The 22,682-nt window shown below is 41.4% G+C and overlaps 1 long non-coding RNA gene across 1 annotated transcript; it reads left to right on the top strand.

The window, feature by feature from the left end:
• The first annotated feature begins 4,102 nt into the window (after positions 1-4,102).
• Positions 4,103-5,874, top strand: LOC144988332 (uncharacterized). The gene is made up of 2 exons (XR_013652200.1): positions 4,103-5,057; positions 5,315-5,874. It is a non-coding gene; the product is annotated as an uncharacterized LOC144988332 (long non-coding RNA).
• Positions 5,875-22,682: the final 16,808 nt, after the last annotated feature.

Here is a 22,682-nt window from a genome sequence, read left to right as displayed (position 1 = left end):
ACCCCTACCCCCACCCCCAGGAGGGCAAATGGGCTTTTAGGAGAGAGGCAGCCGAACTTTAACAAGAAACTAATGTTTGACTTGAACGTAGGGATGAATCAAACTCAGCAGCTACAGACAGGAAATGGTTGACCGTTATTTAGGAGTCATTTGGGATAAATCCTCACAAACTACATAGAGTTCAGCATCAAATGGTTCCAGAAGCAGATTAACAGATCATAATGAGGCAGATGATCAGGACAATCAGACTGACCACCTCAAAAGGATCAGACAACCTGTCTTTCTATGAAGTGATATTTCTGCCACAACAGGGAAAAACAAGAGTCACAGTTTTCAGATCAGAATTTCATGAATTGCAAACAAAACGTTCAACGTAGCAAATAAAAATAGTAAATTCTTGTTTTTCACAATTTTTTCTAGACGTTCAAAATAGATGTTTGCATTTGCAACAAAAACGTTTTCAGATGTTTTGTGTGTCATCGCGCTTTCTCCCTGTCTTGATTGTGCGTTCATCAGTTTCAGTTTAGTGTGACACATGTGCCACACAACAGCCAATCACAGACAGCAGGGTTCGTGCTGATTGGTCCAGATTCTAACCAATCAGGTGTCTCTGTCTGATATTGACGGTGCTTGGAGGCAGACATGGACTTTGTGTCGGTTAAGGGTTCTGCCGTTTTCAGCCATTCTGGCCCGTTTCTCTCAGAGTGAAACCCAGAAGGAGCAGCAAAGCAGCTAAAATCAAACAGTTTAGTATTTCTTCATGTCAGTGTAGTGATGAACGTGTTTAAAACCCCAGAGCTCCGACTCTGTCCAGCTGGAGGTTACATTTGATTACAATTGAGATTTGTGTCTGATCTATTGATTTATTTTCATCAAAAAAAGTTGAAATACAAGGAGAAAATAACGTTTTTTATGAAGAATTTGTTTTACTCTGGACAAAAGCACATGAGTTCTAAAAAATAAGACGCCTTAATGTAAAAACGAACATAAAAGTTAGAAATGCTTCTTCTGTTAAATACATGAAGTCTACTTTGGTGAGCCGTCATTCTTTTGCTCATTACTGCTGTTGATTTAATTCAAAACACAGTTGGCAGCATAAAATAATAAATGCTTTAACATTTTGTTTGTTTTGTTTTCTCAAACAGATCTTAAAGAAAATCAGACTTTTTACCAATATTTTGCTCCTTGTTTCCTCTAGGACAGTGGCCCCCAACGTTTTTAAGGCCAAAGACCGGTTTGACGTCACACAAAGGTTCCACGGACCGGTCTTGAAATTTGTAGATAGATGATTTTTGTTGCTACGCCATGATTAACAAGCGACAGAGTTATGGCAAGATGAAGCCTGAGCTCTTGTTTTGACATGCATGTCATCGTACATGGCACAGCTGTCATCCTCTCCCCTTCCCTCACTCATGGTGCTAAACAGAAGTACTGTCTATTAAATGTAGCTTTCTCTTTTTGGAAGTGGAAGGCTCCTCTTCTGTCTCCTGGCTGGCCCTTTTCCCGTTGGCAAAGAACCTTTCCAAAGATGTTTGTTTTTACTCATTTTGCTAGTTCCTGGGTTTTATTTTAGCGGTAGCCTATCATGTGACCCAGAAGAGCGCCTTGGCCTGCATTAAGAGTGACATAGATGGATGGAACAGAGAATCAGGGAATTTTTCAAAATAAAACATCTTTCAGATTCTGAAATAAATAAAACGGAAGTCATGTAAGTTATTTATTTTTTCTGTGCAGTTCGGTAGCAAATGACCCACGGACCGGTACTGGTCCATGCCCCGGGGGATGGGGGCCGTTGCTCTAGGACACGTTTTCACAGGGCTCTCCTTCAGAGTAAAAACCACAAGAAGCTTTCCAGCAGCACCGTAAAGTCGTGAGGCTGAAGGGCTGAGTATTTTCCTTTCATTTGACTAGACAGTGAATCGTTTAGAGGTTTCTAATAGATGATGATATTTATTACTTTTTTAGGGCCAAAGTCTGGTTTATTGGCATCCCATATGCCTATGGACATTGAACCTTTAAACAAGGAACATGCAGCAGAGCTTTTAGATGAGGAATCTTTCCTTTTTGAGGTTTTGGAGCTGCTGGACCTGCAAAGCAGGAGGAGGAGGAGGAGGAGGAGGAAGAGGAGGAGGAGAGAGATGAAGTCAGTTTAAAAGAAAAAAAGTAGATCATAATCAATTATCACACTTCAAAGTTTCAACAAAACAATTATCAGCTTTCTCATGTCATTCCCAAGAACTGTTTTTATCTATCTGTTATGATCCGTCGTCCACATCCTCCCACGTGCACAACCGCCCACGTGCACGTCACACTGAGCTCCATGGCAGCTGATGAGTTTCTAATTACTTTACTTTGCTGAGTGGGCGTGAAGATGGAGTTTTCTGCTTGGAAAGCACGAACAGGTGACACTAGTTAGCAAGAGACAAAACTAAAGATAGACCCTCTCACACACACGTGCACGCCTGTGCACGCCTGTGCACGCCACACAGCAGTCTTTGTTCCAGGAGGCTCCTGTTTGATCACACAGCAAAGGAACCATCAAAGATTCTGGCCTTCTTCTCTCAACTTATCGACAAGAAGGACATGAAAGAGGAAAAATGTGAAGAAGCTGTCATTTGATTTTGCCCTCGTGTGTAAACAGCATCCATGTGGACGATGATAGCGTGCACGAGTGAGAGTGCACGAGGGAGAGGCCCGGAAGACCTTCAGAGAAGATGCTGCAAAGGGGAGAGAATTCAAAGATGGGTGGACAGAGGAGATGGAGACAGAAGCAAATAGAAAACACAGCATAAAATAAAAGGTTGCAACAAAAAAACATAAAGACTGAAGCTGAAATCTTTATTCACAAGCATGGAGAGTCTCACAGAAAACGTACTGCTGTGGGGTCTATTGTTCCACTGACGACAGGAATAATGAGTGAATTTAAAACAATTGTAAAGAGAGTAAAGAAAGTAAAAAAGACAGATTGTGTTTGCACATCTATGAGACATCTCCATGTCTGTGTCAGAGGCTCAGGTGCCAGAGCAATCATCCATGCATCAACGTGCCCTTGAGCAAGACACCAATGGCTGATGTGTTCATGGGCTGGCACTGACATCCTTCACCTGTGAGATCCGTCACATGGCTGATCTGCTGATGCCTTCCTTCCTCAGAAGACTGCATGCAGCTCGTGTCGATGTGAGAGCAGCACAGATGGAGGAACCGTCTGCTTTAAAACGGTAAAACTGTATTAGAAGCCTTCAATAACCGTCATAGTGTCTCTATTGTTAACTGACTTCTTAGGTTCTTCTGTTTTAGACACGGTTGTGTTTTGGGTTTTTTTCACATACCTGACATGTTTTGATGGACGTCTTCCATCTTTTCTGACAAAGACGGTGTTTACAACCAATGAAAAAACAGTTGAATGTTTGAGTTTAGTGTTTCCAGTCTTTCTGGAGTCAAGGCTCTTCCTGTCAAATGGGACAGAGTCCTGAGGTTCAGGTGGCCATGACTTTGGCATGTTGGCATGGGAAGAACCTTCACCAGAGCTTTGATCACATCCTGTCCTCAAACAACAGTCCCTGCAGAGCCTCAAACCCTTCATGAGGACACGGATGAGGAGCTGCTGCTGCTGCTGGAACAAATGAAACGCTCTGCTGCCCCTGGAGACGCTCGGGCGTTTATGAGGCATGAGCCGCTCGCCGTTTCCTGTGACATCTGAAATATTCCAGCGGGCCATTTATTCTTTATAATTGATCACTAAAGTGAGCATATGAAAACAGCAGGTACGAGTTTCCTCCAGTGTTTTCAAAACATAAAAAACTGTTGCTGCTTCTGCAAAATGTATCAATGAAAGTGAGTATAGTTAAAGGGACAGAACGGTCAGGTCAGACTCCTCACATGTAAGTACAGATGATGCACCGGGAAAGGTTCCTTCCTCATTTCCTGCAGTGGGAGTTCATGCAGGTTTTTGCCATTTGTTCCTGTTTGCTCATTTTGATAAAGTCCTGTGTTATTCTGGACTTCATGAAATCTGAGTGTCTCTGCCCCTCACCCTCACAGTACTGAGCTGGTCTTCAAACATGTCCAACACCAAAGCTGAAGGCTGTGAGGTTTAGTGATGCTATGCAGTGAACAGTCCAGAAGACTCACAGCAAAGACCTGAGCTGATTATGATGATGATGATGATGATGATGATGATGATGATGATGATGATGATGATGATGATGATGCAGAAACAACCTATTATTTGTGACGAGGAAAACCGGGAAAGATGGTCCGATGGAAGCAAGCATGAGTTGAAGCGTAGATCAAACAAGTCATTGATGGGAAGTAGATTGGAACAAAGGTGAGATAAATAGAAGGAATAAAGGATTTGATTTGATTTGAAATGGTTTATTTCAAGCAATCAAAATAGAAATAATACACAAAAACAATATAATCATCAGTTATACATTCATACGGTAACTAATCAAACTTAGGATAATTAGACATAATTAATAAATATTGCTTGAAAGGGAGTGGAAGGAAGCGAATTTATATAATCCCACCCCGTTATACTATAACCATTTTATTACATGATTTATCAATATCCGGTTCCTAGTTTTTATCAGACAGAATTAACAATCATAAGGTATCAATAAAGCCGATGCCAAAGATGAATTACTTAAGTACTACGTCAAAAATAACTATTTTAGAAATCAACATGGCAAATGCAGCATCTGAAATATATGCAAATTATGTTGCTTTTAAAAGTCATTCATATGCTTTAAAACATAATACTATATCAGTAAAGCAGATGTAACCCTGATTAAGTTTAGATGTTCAATCATACATCTTATGTACAGTACCTTTACTCAGACACTAGGGGGAGACACCCTTTTTGAGAGACGTTCCCTAAAGTGTCAAGGAAGGAGGAAGCTTCTTCTAATTGTTTTTCTTTGATATGCGACGACACTGCTAGATGACGAGACATCGTGCTTCTTGAAAAAATCAAATGCAGCTTTGCAGTGATCCAGACGCTGGAAAATCGTTTTAAGGATTCAAGACAGAGTGTGTTTGAATGAAAAGATATCTTGGTGAGTTTAAAGTTGCTTTCAGTTAATGTTGAATAAGCTGGCCGAGTTAGCAAGCTTGCAAGCTAGCATGCGTACACGGAGCCAAGAAGAGAAATGTTTATTTTATGTTCTGTATTTACTTTAATGAGAATTTCTATTTAAAAAAAAGCACAATTGCATTGTTAATGTTGAGGAGTAGGAATGTGCAAGATATTCTTTTTGAGGATACTGCAAGAAGAAAAACTTGAGTTGGCTAACTACCTTACACATGTGTGTAGGCTGGTTTTTTCCACGTGCTTCAATGAGTGGACCGAATTCCTCCGGATCTACGCGGAATTCACGCTTTTGCTGTGGCTCCACCTGAACTCAAATTCACCTGATTTACCCAGACTTACAGCTTCGAAACCAAAGGAGTGGTAAAGCTTCATTTCCCGTCTCAGGACGTGCAAGTATTATTTTTTCAATTTTTCTAAGTGCACTTCTTTTTTTTTCCCCACCTCCATTACTGGAGTCTTTTTCAGTTTTTTCTATTTTTTCTTCTGAGATCTCAGAATTTAAGGACTTTACTCCATAAAGGGTATTTGTTTTCAGTTACCATTTAAGGTGTTGTTGGATCCAACGGTGATTTATTAAGAAATACTGAATATTATTCTATGTTGTGATTGATTGATTTTTCGGTTCTATCATTGTATCTTGTTTTTTTTTTACACCACACCCATAATTTAATTTTTGTTCTCAATTTATATGTTGATGTCAACATTTTATTTCCATGAAAGGATGTGTACTGAATAACTTGAAAAAATCTGAATATAGATTATTTTTCCTTTCTACAATTTGATCTGTGTCAAGTGTGTTATTGTGGGTCGGAAGGGTAATTAGTATCTACTACCGCATTCCTCCTGTACAAACCTTGAGTATAAAGAAAGAAGTTCACATTGCGAGCTTAGTTGACCTCCCACCTAGGGTTATCCAGGTAGGCAGGGTTACACAGACAACACTGTTTCAGGAATTTCCATAGCAAAATTTCATCAAGTATCAAAAGTTAAAAACATGTGCAAAGTTATGCTACATTAGGAAAGATTTTTGAATCAATTTATCAATTTTAGGAGAAAGTGAAGTAATATCATTAAAAGTCAATCAATTTAACAATTTTCAAAAGTGATTAATCATTTGTTTTACTCTTTTTATATATTTTTTTTGGTATTTTTATTTTATTTTTTATATAATAAAGTTATGCTGTAGGGGAAAAATAAAAAGGGTCCATAACTGTCGATTGTCCAAGGTTGGCATTTCTTCTTTTACTGATAACAGCTGATCTCCTGGGTTCAAAACAGAGTTAATAGTTTTCTTCCATATTATGACTGCAGACATTAGATTCAGGTCCATATCCTTATTCAGCTGATATCAGCGACGGTGAAAGTTGAGGTCTAGTTGTCTGCAGGTCAGAACTCTGCTGTTATTCAGGTTACGTCAGATGATGGAGAAAGTGATGAATCCACGTGTCATATTTCTTGAAATTATTTGGCTCTTTGGTTTATTACTCCACGTTGTTTCAGACGACCGTGATCAAACACTTCTCAAAGTCCTTCATGGTGTTCACAACCAGAACCTTGGACCGGTCCTCTGGACCGAGTGGTTTGACGTAAATCCTGCAGCCTTTAACCCAAGTGTTCTCAATCTGCTTACGCTTCCTGAGAAGCCGTGTGCGGATCAAAGAAGACAGGAAGGAAATGAGGATGGATCAAACAGAAGAAAGAAGCAGTGAAAGATGAATGAACAGATGATACAAATGGATTAAGATCAAATAAATGAATGAATGAAGACAATAAGAGCAAATCATTGCAGGGATGAACGTTTTGGTCTGGAAGCTGCTTGAAGGAGCAGAAATTCTTCACGCCAGCAGGCCGCCGATGTTGGGAGCGTGACAAGAGTCCGTGACAGTAATCAGATCATTTCCAGACAGAAAGAACAAACGAACAAGCAGAGGAGTGTAGGTGGGAGAGCAGCAAAGAGCAACACCTCTCCAGGAGCCTTCCCTCTTTTCCTTTACTAGGCCCATTAGAGCGTGATCAGATGATTAAAGGTGACCAGGTGTTGCTGAGGGGACGTGCACCTGAGCCCAGGAGAGCGCACGGAGGAAGAGCTGCAAATGAAACGCACACTGACAGAAGATGAAGAGAGAGCTACAGGAGGGGGGAATTCAAAAAAAGGCCTCATTACGATTTGAATAACATTACACATCACAGTCAAACCTCTTCAGCAAGCACGAAAGTCATGCTTGATAATGAAGCCCCGCAGGGACGGAGGCCTAGTCTTCTCAATTCCTTTAGCACAAAATGCATTTTTCTGACGAGTACAAGGTTAGCCTTGTTAGAGGCGCCAAGCTTTTGTCGTGGGTTTGACGCTGCTCCAAAAGCCACGTTTATGCCAGACAGAAATCCCGTTCCCGTGGAACTGCAGGGTCCGCTAATGACTATCTTTTTTGTAGGAGTGTGAATGAAGGGTTTCACCACATTGCTCTACATATTCATGAACACAGCCTCTCTGCAGACACGCTACAGACAGTTCTCAAGCAGGATTCCTGGTTTCCTTCACTTCATTCTTATTGCATTTGTAAAAGTGAAGGTGTGAGCGTTCCCTCTTCCAACCAAAGCTGTTTTTATGTGGTTGCAGGTGTTTTGTCCGACCTTGTTGGAGGTGTGTGTGAATCTGTCAGTGAGACTGGGCTGCAGGAGGAGAGGCTCACTTCAGCTTCAGAAGGTTTCAGACGGTGCAACTACCTCACAACTAAAACCCTGGAAAGCAGTGTCTTATTAGGAAAACTAATATTTGTGTATTTTTTAGGAAAACCGCATGAATGACCTAGGGTTGTGCCGATGGACGATATCATCGTCCATCGTGATGGGTGACTGACATCCCGATGGAGAGACCACCATCGTGATGCCACGCCCCCGCCACGTTGCGCGTCGACATCATAAGCCGCGGTTACATGTGCAAAATATCTTGATGGGATCAATGGTCGGATTAGAATCCAACCGTGTACATGGGCCCAGAAAAATGTTTTCAGAATATAAAAACGTTCACTAAGGTCACACTTTCCGTCGGAATAAATCATTCACACATGCGCAGTAGGGTTTGAAAAACGGAAGGATATAAATTCCGCCGAGCGGCTTTTTTTTTTCAAACTTTATTGAATGTAACAATTCAATACAAAACAATGTTAAACAGCGCCGAGCGGCTATATACATTGACATGTCAGCTCGGTAAAATACGAGACGATCTCCTAAACGTGCTTTTAATAATGTTACGGTTATTATCAAACACCTGTTCGCTCATCATTTGAATTTTAATCCGTGTGGTCAGTGCTTTTTCTGAACGGAGCCAGGATTAGCAGTATGCTAACACGGGCTAACAACATTAGCTTTGGGTGGCGCTGCACGTAAACGTGTAAGAATAACATCAGCCTTTATTTAGTCGGGACACGACTGGAAACACAAATCCGCGTGATTGTTTGAATGTTTTCTAAGGACTGAGTGACATTTCTGCTTTGAAGCTCAAACCGCTGTGTGTGCTAACGATCCGAGCTGTGCTCAGACACACACTTTTAGACCCGGTTCTGAGTTCGGTTGCATGTACCCCTAGAGCTGCGGGACGGATCGCAGTCTTAAATCTCATCAATCATAGCGCTCATGTAACAAAGCCCCCCCCTTCCCCTCAAACACAAAGCTGTAAGTCCGCGCTCCGCCGGGAGCGGACTACTTCTTTTCTATTTTGTTTGTTACTTTTTTTGTTAAAGTCACTTCTCTCAGTTTATATTGGATCATCGCGGATTAGTCATTAGTTGGGAAATAAAATGAAAAAAGCAAAAAAACGAATAGCAGTTATATAAGAACGAAAAATGTAAAAATACCCCCCCCCCCCCCCCCCGACGATGTCATCGTCCATCCCGATGGTTGACAGCAAACATCGTCAACGGCCAATTTAAGGGACATCGCCCAACCCTAGAATGACCTTTTACTATTTCTATGACATGTGTCTATGTCTGTGGGCTGTACAGTGGTGCAGTGGTTTTCACTCCTACCTCAAAGCGAGAAGCCCCTGGTTCAAATCCCATCTGTGTGGAGTTTGTATGTTCCTCTGTACAAGTGTTGGTTTTCTCCATGTACTCCAGCTTACTCCCACAGTCCAAAAACAGGCTCCAGAGGATACGTATTACTTTAAATTGTCTCTAGGTGTGTTTGTGAGATCATACAACAGAACGGTGACCTCTCCAGGGTGTATCTCACCTCTGCCCAACGGATGCTGGATTGGCTCCAGCTGCCCTAAAATCCGATAGGGACACAGTGGGTTCTGAAGATGGACTCCCCCCTCCCCAGCCCAGAGGACATTGCCAGCTCTCACAGAGCCAAACATATAAACAAGGACTCCCTCCATCCCAACCATCCCCTGTTTCAACTGCTACCGTCAGGCCGACAGTACAGATCACATGAGGCTCACGCCAACAGACTTAGGAACAGTTTCTTCCCCAGAGCAGTCAACCTGCTTAACAAAACATGAAGAAAAAGAAGAAGAAAAGAAGGAAGGGAGAGAGAGAGGGAAAAGAGCAAATAAAAAAACCACTGTAACAACTGTATAGCAAATCCTGTGAAATATTTAGCAGGTCAGCAGGTGTGGTTACCTGCACTGCATGTATATGTATGTATTTATTCATTAGTAATTAAACAATTGACTTCCATGCTATTGCATGGGCAGGTGTGGGATATTCCCTTGTTATGTCATTATGAGTGAAGCAGATAAAAGGCCTGGAGTTGATTAGAGGACTCGTGCTGCATTTGGAAGATTTAGCTGTGAACAGACAACATTTGGTCAAAGGAGCTCTCCATGCAGGTGAAAGGAGCCATCATTAAGCTGAGAAAACAGAAAAAAATACATGCCAGAAATTGCTACAGTATTAGGAGTGGCAACATCAACAGTGTGGTCCATCCTGAGAAAGAAAGAAAGCTCTGGTGAACTTAGTAACGCAAAAAGACCTGGACGTCCACGGAAGACAACAGTGGTGGATGATGGCAGAATCATTTCCACGGTGAAGAGGAACCCGTTCACAACAGCCAACCAAATGAACAACACTCTCCAGGAGGTAGGCAGATCAATATCAAGTCTACCATCAAAAGAAGACTGCATGAAAGTAGATCCAGAGGGAACACTGCAAGATGCAAGCCACTCATAAGCCTCAGGAATAGGAAGGCTAGATTGGACTTTGCTAAAGAGCATTTAAAAAGGTCTGGAAAACATTCTTTGGACAGATGAAACCAAAATCAACCTCTACCAGAATGATGGCAAGAGAATAATATGGAGAAGGCGTGGAGAAGCTCCTGATCCGAAGTACACTACATCATCAGTAAAACACGGTGGAGGCAGTGTGATGGTCTGGGCCTGCATGGCTGCTAGTGGCACTGGGACACTAGTGTTTATTGATGACGTGACACAGGACAGAAGCAGCCCAATGAATTCTGAGGTGTTCAGAGACATACTGTCTGCACAGATCCAGGTGAATGCAGCCCTGTCTGCACAGATCCAGGTGAATGCAGCACTGTCTACGCAGATCCAGGTGAATGCAGCCCTGTCTGCGCAGATCCAGGTGAATGCAGCCCTGTCTGCGCAGATCCAGGTGAATGCAGCCCTGTCTGCACAGATCCAGGTGAATGCAGCCCTGTCTGCACAGATCCAGGTGAATGCAGCCCTGTCTGCGCAGATCCAGGTGAATGCAGCCAAACTGATTGGACGGCGTTTCATAATCCAGATGGACAACGACCCAAAACATCCAGCCAAAGCAACTCAGGAGTTTATTAAAGCAAAGAATGGAATATTCTGGAATGGCCGAGTCAGTCACCTGATCTTAACCCAATTGAGCAGCATTTCACTTGTTGGAGACTAAACTTCAGACAGAAAGGCCCACAAACAAACAGCAACTGAAAGCCGCTGCAGTAAAGGCCTGGCAGAGCATTCAGAAGGAGAAAACCAGCATCTGGTGATGTCCATGACTTCAAGACTTCAGGCTGTCATTGACAACAAAGGCTTTTCAACCAAATATTAGGAATGATCATTTGGTTTGCAGTTATTTCATTTACTGATGAGCCCATGAAATGAAGGGATTGTGTTTAAAAAATGCTTCAGTTTTAAACATTTTTATACAATCTGTTTTGTTCAACCCATGGAATAAAAGCTGAAAGTCTGGACTTCAATGGCATCTTAGTTGTTGTAATGACAGAATATATATATATATATATATATATATATATATATATATATATATACATACACATATATATGTGTATATATATATATATATATATATATATATATATATATATATATATATATATATATATATATACACATATATATATATATATATATATATATATATATATATATACACATATATATGTGTGTGTGTGTGTGTGTGTATATGTATGTATGTATGTATAATAAGGATACATGTTCCTGTATATTATTCCAGCCACTTGATTGTGGCGCTCCATGTATGCTTTCCCTGCCAGCATCTTACACCCTGCAGTTATGTGCTGGATTGTTTCAGGCGCCTCTTTGCACAGCCTACACCTTGGGTCTTGTCTGGGATGGTAGATCTACACCTTGGGTCTTGTCTGGTGTGGTAAAGCCACACCTTGGGTCTTGTCTGGTGTGGTAGATCTACACCTTGGGTCTTGTCTGGTGTGGTAGATCTACACCTTGGGTCTTGTCTGGTGTGGTAGATCTGAGCCTCTATTGCTCTGGTGCTCAGGGCTTGTTCCTGAGCTGCCAGGATGAGCAATTCGGTGCTGTCCTGTAGGCCAGCCCTTTCTAGCCATTGGTAGGACTTCTTGATATCAGCCACTTCATTTATGGTCCGGTGGTACATCCCATGCAGGGCTTTGTCCTCCCATGAGGATCTGTCCTCCAGCACTGTATCCTCTGCTCTCCATTGCCTGAGACATTCACTGAGCACACTGTCAGTTGGGGCCTTGAGCTTGATGTACTCATGGATCTTGGATGTTTCTTCCTGGATAGTGGCTTCTACGCTCTTGAGAAGCGCCACTATGCACTTCTACGCGCGTAGTGGTTATTGCGAAAAAGGTGTCCTCTCCCTCCTTTTTCAGCTAGCATACAGGCTCAGGATGCTGGATTTGGGATGGAACCCTCCATGCATGGTGAGGAGCTTTCATGTTTTAACATCCATGGTCTGTATCTCTGTTGGAATGATACTACTCGAGCAATTCCACCCAGATAGATAGATTGGTTGCAGTAAGTGATGGTTGTCAGATCAATGCGGCCTTCTTTAGATCTTTCACACTGAATTCTTCCAGACTGGACACAATGTGCTGCTTTCAAACCTGAAACTGTTTTCCTTTAAACCGTTAATTAACCTATCTAATTTAAAAGAGTGGGGGGAGGGGTGCTTTGACATGATCCATCTAGGGAGTTAAGGGGAAGCAACAACTGGACATTATTGCTGATGTCTATTGTCCAGGCAGCTGTTTGGAGGGTGGAGCGACAAAGCCTTCAATAAACATTAACTTGCAGGGCTAGTATAAAAATTGGGACTGCCAAAGGTCTAATGATTCTTCAGTCCAAAGCCTCCAGGTTGTTGTCACAGGTTCGATACCCACCGATCAGTCTGAGGGAGGAGCTACAGGAAAATCTTTGTTCCCTTAAACTAATGTTTTCTCAGGGTACTTGTCTCTGCAGGTTATTAATACTCCTGCTTCTATAAACACACCTGTTTTTAGCTCATCATCAATTTCTCCAGAGACCTTACAATTGTGTTCATCAAGTCAAGCTGGGTTTAAAAGTGTCGAACAACAAACATGCAGGACAGTTTGTCTTGAGGACCAGGGTAGGAGAGTCATATCTTATGTCTGTCAGCATCAGAGAACGGTTAGAAAGATTTAGCAACTTGTAGCTTTTAAAGTTATTGCTTTACATTCCGGTGATTGTATTCATGAAATAAAGTCTGAACAATGAACATTGAACTGAACAATGCTTTTTGCCTACACTAAAATAAAGTTGTGATGGGAAAATGATTATTTTTTTTCTGCAACATTTTGCTGTCACCTCTTTAACACCGGAGTTGATGCTTCTTGGATTTTCTTAAATTCACTGCTTCACTCAACTTCAGAGTTCATTAATTAGGTCAGAGTGGAAGAGTCATGGTACTTCTGCGACAACACTAGTATTAAAGGGTAAAAGTACTTGTGTTTTGTCTAAATGTGTAATTTATCAGAGGGCAGGCAGACACTTCCACAGATGTTCTGACTCATCAGTTGACACACATCATGCTGAGGTGTCGTTGTGTAAAGACTCAAAGAGCTACGGTGTGCCAGAGAGCATGTGTTATTTAGGTGTAGCCAGCAGCATCTTCAGTTTTAAAGGTTAAATTTTTAACTAGCTTTTCGTGCATAGTTTCACCATTCAAACTTAACTCCAGATCTGACAAAACACCATTTGCTATTGCTATGGTTCTGCATTTTTGGGGGGGCTTAACCTGCATTCTGACCCGCTGTAATTTTGGATTCAAGTCTTTTAACAGCCCTCTGGCTCGGTGCTGTGGGGTTGGCTCTTGTCATATAATGCATGTATGTTCAAATGAGGGGGAGTCATTCCACAGCCTGGACACCCTGCCATGATCCCTCTGATTTCAACTTCTGTCAGTTTGTAGAAAATTCACAACTAAATATACTGGAAAATGTTTTACCAACCCGTAACAAAGAGCTCCAAAGCTTTCCATTGCCAACAGTGTCAAGTTGAGCCAAATGCATCTACCACATCTGGTTAAATTCATACAGTTCTGGTTTTTCCTGCCTAGCTGACTGGATTTGATGCTACATGATGCTTAAATGGTCAAAATGCCCTGAAAGCTAAGAGTTTCAGGTTTTAAAAGGATGTATCAATGATCTTTTTGTTTTAAAGATAGTCAGATAATCATTTATGCTGAAGATAATTTCCCTTATTATTTTAAGGGAGGGTGGATCAAAAAAATCCCAAACTGGCAGAAACTCTCTTCTGGATCTGAATTTCTACAAGACTGTACAAAAAGATTCTTAACCGAACCGTGGTTTATGTTTGAAGTTGTGGTTCCAATGCAATAGCATCCTTGCATTAAAATAGCATCCTGCCACTGGGTTAGGATTATAGCTGGGACTGAACGGCAGGATCCTATGCAGGAGTTCCAGAATTTGGTTTAAACAAAATCTGGAGCAAAAGGAGTGAATTCAAGAATTCCTCCACAAGAATTCTAGAATTTTTGTGGAATTCAAGAAAGATGGAGACAGCCCTTTTTGAAGTATCCTGATTAATTAAGATGCTGATACAAATCCCATTTTGAAACTGTGATGCCTTGGTCACCGCTGCTCTTATGGCTGAATACAGGCCGCCTGCAGGTGAAGAATAGGCAAACCTCTACAGAGCACGCGGTGGTGAAATAGCAAAGCCGTGGACCGCTTGGTGAGTCTGTAGGCTAAAAATGTTTGTTCACATTTTATTTCAACAGGCATTCAGGAAGCAACAGGCTGAACATTTATGCAACACACAAGCGCATGTAAGAATGAAGTACAGTTGAGCTCATAGGTTTCAATATCCTGGATTAAATGATGATTTCTTGGTCATTTTTCAGAGAATAGAAATTATAACACAAAAACATTTGTTCCACTCATAGTAAGTGATTGGGTGAAGATATTTATGGTAAAAAAAATACCATTTTTAAATCATAATGACAACAGAAACTTCCCAAATGACCCTGATGACTGTTTCCTGAAAACATGCACTCAAGCTGATGCAAAAGGGTTTTATCGCAGCTGAAGGTAACCGTCCTCACCTGCGACTCGTTTGTCTGTAATCAATGTGTTTACAAAAAAGGTCATGGGGTTTCTAGGCCCCCAACAGACATTTGCATCCTTCATCCATTGCTGCACTGTTTTTTCTGGATCCTGGGTCACGGGGAAAGCTCAAGAGCTGTCAAAAGATCTACGGGAAAAGAACTGTACAACACAGGAAAGGGATAGAAGAAGATATCCAAGGCAGTGAAAAAGCCAGTCAGCAGTGTTCAGACTTTGCTCACGAATTGGAAAGTGAAGGGTTCTATTGAAACTAAATCTAGAATATTCATCCTTATGGGATTCCGTAACTCAGTTACTCAGTGTGGTGACGTGGAGCTGCGGGACACGAGGCTTTTCAGTAAATCTACAGAACGTCTTTGAGTGTGTTATTTAAGTTTCACCAGCAGCATCTCTGGTGTTAAAGGGTTAAGTACTGTTTTGAAAAAAATGTAACTCTTACTTTAGTGTACATGATGGCGGTGTAGTGGTTAGTACTCTCACTTCTCAGCCAGAAGCTCTTGGTTCAAATCCCGGCTGGTTTTCTCTGTGTGGAGTTTGCGTGTTCTCCTCGTGCATGTGTGGGTTTTCTCCAAGTGCTCTGGTTTTCTCACACAGTCCAAAGACATGCTTCATAGGTTCATTGATGATTCCAAAGTGTGTGTGTGTGTGTGTGTGTGTGTGACAGACAGACAGACAGGCGGCCTTATCTGGGTGAACCTCGCCTGCATCCAGCAGTAACCAGGGTCCAGCAGGTTTGGAAACTGGATGGATGAAAATACCTGATGGCTGATCAAACCAGGTGCGGTCTGCAAGTCTGACCTTAAGTTTCATTGCAGTATCTGTAGAACATGATTAGAACTTCCTGTTCTCAACATCTGGCTACAAAGTTTTTGTTTTTCTTACCTTTCATTTTTTTAACACTGTAACAAGAAGAAGGAAGATTGGAGTCCCTGTTGGTTTGAAAGACTGTAACAGCAAAATAAAAGATATGCATTTGACTGTTAACGAGCTTTTAGTCAGAACTTGAACGGATGCAGGATGCACAGAAAAAATGGAAATCAATACCAACATTGCCAAGGGGTCATTTTTACCCCTCACTGAAACGGCAGTTAAATGCCAAGCTCTGCCTCTGCAGTGCAATGCTGGTTGTCATGACAACAATTATTGTACATTTGCCACTTCTGCTAGCATGTATATTGATTGGTTTGCATAAATTAGAGCAGAGGGTTTCACACTGACATACAGAAAATCTGGAAGCTTTGGAACTTTTTCAAGAAACAAAAGAGCGAGAATTTCTGTCAGCAGAAAGAAGTGCTGCGTGAATTCTGAAAGGACCATTAACCTTTTCTTTCTCATTCTATTTTATCAAAGCAGCACTCAGAATAAGTGAGGAATCTTTGGAAAACTGCAGATCGAAGTCTTAGAATTACAAAATGTTTCATTTATATAACTAACTGATTCACACAAAATGTAAAAAACAGCTTGTCATAATTTGATTAAAATCATTCAGACAAAGCCAGATGATGCTAGTTATGTCCCAAAGGCCTATTTAAGTGACCAACAGGTTATTCTGAAGGGTCAAAATCCCCAATCTGAGAAGGCAAATGCCAGCAAAGGAGAATAATGCAGCTAATCCTCTTAGCAGGCTTTTAACATTTTCAAACTTTGCTGTTCAGTTTGGACACATGACTGGATCATCCTTGAGTTTGGTATTTTAGGCTTGAATTGAATTGATTTATCGAAGGAAAATTATAATGGAGCAAAATGAAGGAAACCCCGCAGACAGTGACAGAAACATGCACGCTCATCCAGCAGCATCCTTAGTGGCCCAAGTGTCCCGAGGTTATTTAAGTATTAGAAGTTTATCATTTCATATTTGAGCCGTTTCCAAGCCGCTGTGGGGCTGCCTGTCAGCCCCGTGGTAGGGATTTCCTACCTGTCTAAGTGGAGCAGCGTGTTGAAAAATAATTGGCACCTGACTGCAGAAGTGCATGTTCCTCTTCTCCGTACATGTGAGAGAGCAAGGTTAGGAATCCTTTCATGAATGCAGATGATTCAGCCTCCGCCTTCCTGCCTTCTGGGCGCTTTTCAAACATGCTGCTTCTGTCATTTTAGAAAAGACTTTGACGTACTTGCTATTTGGCCATCTTTGTAAAGTTACTCGCATTTAGTTTTGTGTTCAAAAGTCAAAAGAGAGCACTCAGTTTTTCAGAAATCAGGGAAATGAGTTGAATGAATTCACAATACCGGTAAATAGAATTGTATTCAGAGTCTCTGAGAACTTTAATAAAGCTTCACACAGACTCCAGTCGTGTTCTCAGAGCTTCCGTATCATGATGGTTTCCAGTGAGGATGCAGAAAGCTGCACTGTACCGCAGGAACTGCAGAGAAAACACACATCTGGTCTAACTTTGGGTTATTTTAGTTTTTACTTGGCCTGGTCTTATTTTATGTTCTTATTTGATGGGGGCATTGGAAGTTCATTATCTGCTCAGGAAAATGTGTAATAGAGTCGACCCATCCCCACAGTGACTGTGCATTTCTGCTGTGAGCCTTTTATAACGGTCTGTGGAATAAAACATACTGCAGTTTAAACACGACGACGATTTCTTATACAGTGGACGTGTTTTCAGCAGAACAAAGGCCGTGCATCGGTAAACTAAAAAGTAAGTACAGTGAATTTCGAGAACAACGTGTACTGCTCATGGCCTTTTGCTAGCTCGGTGAAGGGGTTACACCCAAAGAAAATCTGCAATGCAAGCAATCACTTCATTGGAATATATTATAGGTACACAAAGGACAATTACGCTGTATTAGAATCATCTGAACATTTTTAAATTATAGCTTGGTTTTAAATTTCATTATGCTCTTGGTGTCTCTGTTTTGGTGTTTTTTTTTTCTTTCATATCTAGCAAGAAGGATGAATGAAAAGAAAGTATAGGTTAAAAATCAATCACTTTCATTCATTTGCACCATTTTCTATCACCTACAGTACACATGGGGCGTGGCTTCCTTAAGGTTTGCGTTAGTAGAAATGTGCAAACTTTTTTTTTTTTTTTTTTTGGCCTGGGTGGCGGTCTTGGTCGCCCGGGGGGCGGTTGTTCCCTGCCTGTTCCCGTGTGGCGTTGGGGGAATTCCGGCTGCCGCTGCTGCTGCGGTGGGGGTCTGGGTGTGGGGGTGGCTGGGCGCTCCTCCTCCTTCTTTTCACATTCCACCATCCATTTTAGAAGAACATAAACACTCACCTGAGCACAGGTGTTAGCTCACCTTTGCACTAATAGTTTGCATGATTGAATGAATGAAATATTTCACACTAGTTGGTTTAAAGGCATAGGTATGCGTTCGTGAACACTATCTGTTTTGTGTACATGTTGACAGGTGGACATTTTTGCAGCTAGCAGGTGTGTTTATAACATTTGAGTGTGTGTGTGGACAGGCCCCGCCCTTTTTGTACTGCATTTGAACCTTACCGTAATGATAAACAACCAGTAAACTTGTTGCTCTATGCTGCTTCATGGTCTTACCCCCCTTCCCCTCCTATTATCACCCTCCTACCCCCCCTCTCACTATCACCCCCCTCTCTCTAACATCCCTCTCTCTTCTTCCCTTCTTTCCTTTTCCGTCCGGTCCAACACCAAAGATTTTCAGACATGATTGAAATTAATAAAGTTTGGCCTCAATTACAAAAGGGGTTTATTCAGACATACCTTTGGTTTGTCTGAAGATGAATAACCCCTCTTGTTAAAATAAAATATGTCCAACACAAGAGGCCCTCAGCTCTCATCTGTTTGCCTAGCTGTTGAACAGGACAAGTTAAAAAAAATAAAAAGAAATGTGCAAACTTGACAGCACTAGAACAAGTTGCTCTTGATTGACAGTAAACAGTAAAAACAGCAGTGGTGGGCCTTCAAGTTATTCTCTGAAGGCATAAAAAATATCTGAATCATGTGTTAATTCTAGTTTGTCCATTCATACTCATGAAATCATTCCAAATGTTTTGTCCATTCTCTTTTATTGCGTTTATGATGGTTATGCTGCTTCCAGACAGACAGATTTTCTCATTGCAGTATTTAACCAATCACATTTCAGCTGTCCTTTGTTTCCAGGCAGGATAAGAGCCTTCGCCGTGAGTTCTGAAGGTCTTGTGATGTGAATCAATGTGGGTCATTCAGTTCTTTCAACCAATCAGATTCTGAGTTGGTGTCAGCAGGGCCTTCTAGCAGGCTCACATCACAGTATTCAGAGCTTCTGATTGGACAGAAGTTTCAGGAAGTCTCGTGCAGGCTTGCCCAGTTGGACGCAGATCCACGGAGCCCTTTTAGATCAGTGTCAGTTAAAACAGACTGACTGTAATGTATCCATGGCTGACTCCCTTCAGAATAATCTGTGTGCATCATGAAGCAGCCATACAGATTTGTGTGTTTGGACTGACCGTCCCTGTGTCCACTGCGTCTGTCCAGCAGACATTTTCGGCTCTAAAGCGGATTCAAACCTACAGAGACACAACTGGACAGACTCTCAGCACTGATGGAAGTGAAGAGGACTTCTGGATGGAACTGAAGACCATAATCTGCATGACAGGGTGATGGATGTTTAGAGGAAAGAGAGGAGGATGGGTTTAGTCTTCAAATGATCCCGTTTGTTGATGAGTGAAGGGATATTCCAAATGTATGAGGTTATTTTCAGTCTTTGTGCTGGCTGTAGCTGCATCACGAGATTTATTTACTGTTTTGTTTATTTCGTTTTTTTAGAGGCATTGATTGGGACTACAGTAGTTGTCAATCTGTGATATAAAGCTGGTTTCTGCATCGTTAAACGGTTCATGAGGGATTCAGACATAGCACTGCTGAAGGCCCGGGTGTGTAACGGTCCGCCACTGCAAAATACTACATGCAAGGCATTTTGAGCGTTTGCCACCATTATTTTTTTTTTTTTTTTTTTTTTTTTTTTATACACTGTATTTTATCCCACGAAGGGAAATTCTTTCTCCGCATTTGACCCATCCCCTTGGAGAGCGGTGAGCTGCAGCTGAAACCGCGCTCGGGAGGCAGTAGCGTTAAGGGTCTTGCCTAAGGACCCTCACTGGGTGATGTTAACTGCTCGCCATTGATATGGTAATTGCCCCCAGTACCATTGCTCATTCCCCTCCGGGAATCGAACCCTGGTTTCCTGCGTGGTAGCTTCCCACCTTACCAACCGAGCTACCCAGCCGCAATATTACAGGCAGATCAGCTGCAGAGTATCGACTGTTATCGGTTCCAGCAGCACCACCCTGCCCACCCTTTGCCAAAGTGTCCTTGAGCAAAGCACTGAACCCCACCTTGCTTCTGGTGGAAGGTTGGCGCCAGTGTTCAGCAGAGGAGTCGCCACCAGTGTGTGAATGTGTGGGACTAAAAAGAGCTTTGAGGAAGGTAGAAAACGCTTCTTCACACAGAACCCCATTCTTTTTCTATCTGTAATTTGACAGAGGATTGCTGGCCTCCCATAGTTTAACTCCAAAAGTTCTTTTCGCTTCTATTTCTATTATGTTATATCCCTTTTTGAAAATATCTATTTATTTTGTCCAGTTTTCACATTAAATCCACAAAAGCTTTCCAGGGTTTCCAGAAGACTGGACCTGCTGACTTTATTTGACAATAAAGCTTACTTTGACTTTGAAATGGCTTTTCTAAAAGACCTGCAATAAAAAAATAGAGATTAAGGTCAAACATTATTTTACATTAATCTGCATTCATTTGTAGAGCTGTCATCTGTTCTTCTGGCTCTGCACAAACTTTTCTGGAACTTTGCTAAACTTGACCTGCAGGGATAACACATTTGAAATAAATGTAGCCTCTTATGTACTTTTGGAGTTCATTTATTTAATGCGATAAAGAACTGATGCAGTTTACAATGTACAATGAATGCACAACACAGACAATATTAAATACCCACAGAGGGGGGTGATTACATGAATATCTGCAATGAATTACAAAATTCAATAGTTTGGAGAGCCTTTCAGTCAGTGGAAAATGATACTGACTTTAAATAACAATTGACATCGTTCATGAATTGAGGGAAATGTGTTTTTTTAATTTAATTTTCATTTATGTATATAGTTTTTCCCCCCAGAATAATTAATAAATTAAGTATTTAAAAAAATCATTTGCTTTTTTGAGAGTTTGAGAAAACAAAGTAACACATTTTTACCATTTTAGAGAGAAAAGTTATGAATAACAATAAATCTACTGACGTCACAAGAACAGGCAGACGTTTGGATCCAAAGGCAGCAGGCTTGTTAGCTCAGCTAAAAGTCCACAAAGATAAATCAGCGTCAGTGCAGTGTGGCATCCAGGAAGTGTGCGCTGGGGTTGCTGGGAGATGTAGTATTGATAGAACTCTGGAGGTGGTTCCTGCTGGTGACCAGAGGGGGAGACAGAGCTCTGACCTCCAGGAGTTGGAGGTCATCACTTAAGTGTCAAAATCTACAATGTGCCTTAATGATATCGTTTCACATATTAACTTATTCACTGGTTTTAATCTTAAATATATGTGAGCAACACTGATCCCATATAATTACTATACAGAATCATCCAGGCTGGCTTGGAGCTTCTTCTGTCATGTTCTCACGGTAAACAGGAACGATAATCATGTCAACACAGTTCAAGTCTCATCGGGTTCCAGATTCAAATAGCAACAATTATTTGGTCAAAGTGGCACTTCTGGTGAATTAACATCCTCAGAGACTGAAAACAGAAAGTTCACGATGATTGATCGCCTCGCAGCCGTAGACATTAGCGGGCAGCGTTCACGATGAAACTCCACGCTAACTACTTCCAGCTGACCCTTGTGTGAACGGCAAACTGTTCATTATCTGTTTGCTGCATTCTCAGTTTAAGACGTAAATAGGAAGTTCAAGAAATGATTCATTTGTAATTGTAGATTCCAAATTGATAATCAAATAAAAACAAAGAGATTTTTCAGTTTTCAGATTTTTCATTTCTTAAACGTTTGTCATTTTTAACATTGAATTTTGTCGACTGGAAATTAATTTGTTTTCCAACATGTTTTTTTTAACATTTCATATTGTTTTCTAAAATGTTATTTCATTTTAGTTTTTCTTTTGGCATCTAACGTTTGTTTTGTTTTTTCTAAAATGTAATCCTGGTTTTTTAAATATTTGTCTTGCTTTTTTAATTGTGGTTGTAATCTTAAAATGTGATTTGTTTGCCCTTCAGGGCCACCGTAGGATTCAGATATTTGCAGTCCACATGCTCCAGTTCTAGATTATTGGTGGGAGCTGTAAACTGTTGCTAACCGGGGAACAAACTTTCTTCTCGTAAAGTGAAAAGTGAAATCCAAGCAGAGAAGGAAACACTCCTGCTGTGTTTTCTCCACATTTCCCGTCTGTTGTCAGGAGCCAGAGTGAACCCACAGTGTCCATTATGATGTCTTTCGGGACACGGGTCCGTTCAAGCCAAGAACATTTGACGGGGACATTAGGAAAAAGCAACACGTCATTACATGACCATTTCCACGTAATCACCACTTAAGTAGATCCCACAGGACAATCTGCAAAGAATGGGCCGTTTAAACACACAGTCTGAGTGTTTGCAGTGAGAAGTGTGTGAGTCTGTGCTTGGTCATGCATATTTGCTGCACATATGCTCTGGACTAATAGTCCATCTGACACATGCCTTATGGTGACGCTCAGAAATAACCATCAAAATGATCACACGCCATCTCTTTCATGGCTTTCATTCTCATTCGTTTCCTGTCACACACACTCACACAC

The sequence above is a fragment of the Oryzias latipes genome, chromosome 20 (assembly GCF_053564925.1).
Source record: "Oryzias latipes strain Hd-rR chromosome 20, Olatipes_Hd-rR_3.1".
NCBI lineage: Eukaryota > Metazoa > Chordata > Actinopteri > Beloniformes > Adrianichthyidae > Oryzias > Oryzias latipes.
Note: the sequence above shows the minus strand (reverse complement) of the source record. Positions and strands in the feature narration are given on the sequence as shown.